Genomic DNA, 3,474 nt, shown 5'->3' with positions numbered 1-3,474 from the left:
AAAGTGGTCCTGACCACCCCTCCTTCGGTAGCACCCGGAACAGCACCCCAGAACAACCGAAACGGAAAGCACCTGCTCGCAAGAAAAGGTGACGCTCCCGGGACGGTTCGCTTCTGAGGGGGAGGGATGTAGCAAGCTACATTTACCTTAGAATATCTTTAAGCTATTAAAGCTTAATCACAGTAACGGTACGGTCCCGTATTTACGAACCATACTCGTTAACTGTACAAACTCACTTTCTGGTACGCTATCACAACCTAGCGTACGACACCAAGACTCCAGGAATGGAGATGGCGGCAGGTGGGCCGCATTTAAGCCACCCAGGTGAAGTGCTTCGGCCAGACACTTAACGTATCACTATACTAGTGTTCAGGGTTCAAGACCTTGCTGTCACCGTTCTCGACGTATGTCTTCGAATCCCGACTTCCCTTGTCTCTTCTCACGCCTAACGCTGGGTCGCCAATCGTGGACGAGACCCTCTGCTTCCGCTAAAACAGCTAAGGTAAGAGACGGCTGTTACAGGAGAGGGTCATAGTTGAGTTCAGCTTGCGGGTGCCAGGCAGGGCTCAAGTGTATATATTAGCTGGCCGCTGGAAAAGCGGCTCTCGTTTAAGCTCGAGGTGCTGGCAAAGTGCTTCAGCACCATGTGTGCCGCATTGTACGACAGCAACTACAGCCGCTTGTGGCAAAAATCTTGTATGGCAACATGGCGAATAGTCCCTTGGCCATCCACGATTGCAACTTCATGACGGTCATCATGACAGGATGTTCACGAAATCCGCTTTTGCTGAAGCATGCCAAGACATGCACACGTGCCTTTTGCTTGCGGTCCTCCTGCCGCCGACACACCCTCAAGCAATCAATCGACTGTACACTACAGCACAGCTGCTGCCTGCTGCACGCTTTCAACAGGTCCGCCCCCAAATGGTTGTACGTGTTCAAGGAAGAGGACGGCAACACGCGTCAGGAGCAGCAGCACACGCCTCTGGACGCCGTCCGTGGCCCCTCTGCCCAAATACATGTGGTCACTAGGGCAAAGGGTGACTAGCGTTAGGTCGTGTTATCTTGTGTTGCGTCCCGTTTCATAACGTTAGATGCGTATATGCTTGCGTTTCGTAACGCAGAGCTAATGCACGATGGCTGTGGCAAAGCTGAAAATGGGCCCTTTTGACAGAACATTCAGGAACATTAATTACGGAATGAGTATTTATACTTAAGAGGGTTTATTGAGACTAGATTTGCGCTTATTTGGTTGACTTTAACAATTGATCAGTGCGAAAGGCTTAAACAACAAGCACACACAATTAGCAAGTTAATCCACATGCGCATGCATGTATTTTCAGTGTGCACCCGATTATGGGCAGAACACACATGAACCGCACACAAGGCGATGAAGATATATGCATTGAGCTTTGGTATGTACCATGGTTAACACATCCTCAAGCATAACCGGAGGTACAGAATGTAGCAAAGAAGCACTTGTTTATCCAGGTTTATCATACAATACGCAATCCAAATTGCATGTGACTACATGCTTTCCTGTGAAACTGTATTACCTATCGGCACCACATTAAAAGCCCCGAACGATTGGGCGACACATACGTCTGCTGTCTCGCCGTCCAGCTACAGTCCAAGACCAAACAACCCCGTGGCGGTCTGCTAAGTGCGGCACGAATACATGTTTAGTGACTGCAGGAGGCCGCTCGCGTGGGATGCCCGCTTGTCGAGGCGGCATGCCGAACTGAAGGCTGCTCAGCTGCATGCAGCTAGCGGCCGCCAATGGCGGGGAACTTAGGACAAAAGCCGCTGCGGCGGTCGGCCACAAATGCGTGTTTAGCGACTGTAGGAGGCCGATCGCTTAGGAAGCCACTGAACTGCAGCTGCATGTATAGAACGGCCGCCAATGGCGGCACATCGAGGAGAAAGCCGCTGCTGCAGTCCGCTACATGCGGCTCGGAGGCTGTTCTGGCAGCTGCAGCAGGCAGCTCGCACCTTAAGACTGCTGCATCTGGATGACGGCGGCAATGGTGCGGTTGGTACCGGCCAGTGAATAGTGGCGACCAGTGAAGTACAGCAAGGAAGGCATAACATCAAAACGATGCCAGCCCAATGGCATACTCCAGGCCGGTTCCGGCCCGGTTCCGACCTAACGGGTCCAGTTAACGAGATGGGTAACCGGTCGGTAGGATTACCGGGCGAACCGTTATCCGTTAACCGTCCCCAGTAATCGGTAACCGATGTCGGTAACCTGGCATGAGCAAAAATGCATTTCTGATTGTACCAGTTTCTTTGTGACAATGCCCATTGTCACAAGGTTCATGCCCACGTGTCACACCCCGACAAGCTTGAGGAGGTTAAGGCAATGTGAATGCCGGGTGACAGGGGTGACAGTCTTGTGCAGGCACATTTGGAGACTAGTTTACACTGAGATTGGGGTGATGTTGGATTAGAATACTTGCAGTTCATGAAATTGAAGAAATGTGTTGCATAGGCATATCCAAACGTTTCAGAGGGACGTTGTTTCGCCCGTAACAAACTTGTTACGGGCGAAACAAACTGGATTTCCACAGTCCCACCACTCAAAGAGCTCCCCACACCATCGCAAAGTCCCTTTTTTATTACAGACACATGTAACAAGTTGTCATAGCTTGAGATTGTCGATATATGACTGCTGGATTGTGACCAGGCCATCTCCTTACATGTCTTGCTGCACCAGCATGAGCAGTGATCCCTTCTGTTCAAAATTTTCAGGCAACATCGCAATGAGGCAAAACATTGTGCCGAATCTGCCGTACAAAGAGTGTTCAAAGCTTCACGCTACTAACGGACGAATACATAAGCATTCATTTACTTTGAAAGAATAAAGGAATTCTATAGCTTCATACAAATTCGCCTATCAGCAACTCTCCCTGGTCGTTCAAAAGTTGCTTGAAGATTCTACCATCTCCATACTATGAAGGAGCGCTTCTTCATTTCTTCATTTTATCTGAACCTTAACGTATCCTTCCAACACAATGTCCATGGACAACGGTAATGAGGTCGGCGCCTACGAGTTTGACCGGAACGCCCTGGACAACATCGCCCGTCGGCGACAAGATCGCCCACGCAAGAAATACAGCCAGCATCGTCCAGTGGATGAGTTTGGAGTACATAAGTTTGCCAGGGCAAACAATCTAAGTCAATTTGCTCTGGTCGTCTCAAAAGTTTGTCCTAGCATAGCTTGCGTAGCTAGTATTGCCTGGTTTTAGTCGTTGCATGTAAGCTTGTGAGTTGGTGGCCTGGTTCATGCTTATGGGCGACAATTGAAATGCCGGGACAATGACTGATTAGGGACAATGACACGGCATTTCACGCCCTCAAAGCGGGAACAAACGCTAAAACTAAATACATACATAGTTCTAAATCTTCTACTAAAATTTTCCTGCAGCGTTAGAGGCCTTTAATTAATATTGGCGAACGATGCTTCCCGCGCTA

This window comes from Volvox carteri (genome assembly GCF_000143455.1).
Source record: "Volvox carteri f. nagariensis unplaced genomic scaffold VOLCAscaffold_113, whole genome shotgun sequence".
NCBI classification, from domain to species: Eukaryota; Viridiplantae; Chlorophyta; class Chlorophyceae; order Chlamydomonadales; family Volvocaceae; genus Volvox; species Volvox carteri.
The sequence above is the reverse complement of the archived record's forward strand: the minus strand, read 5'-3'. Positions refer to the sequence as shown.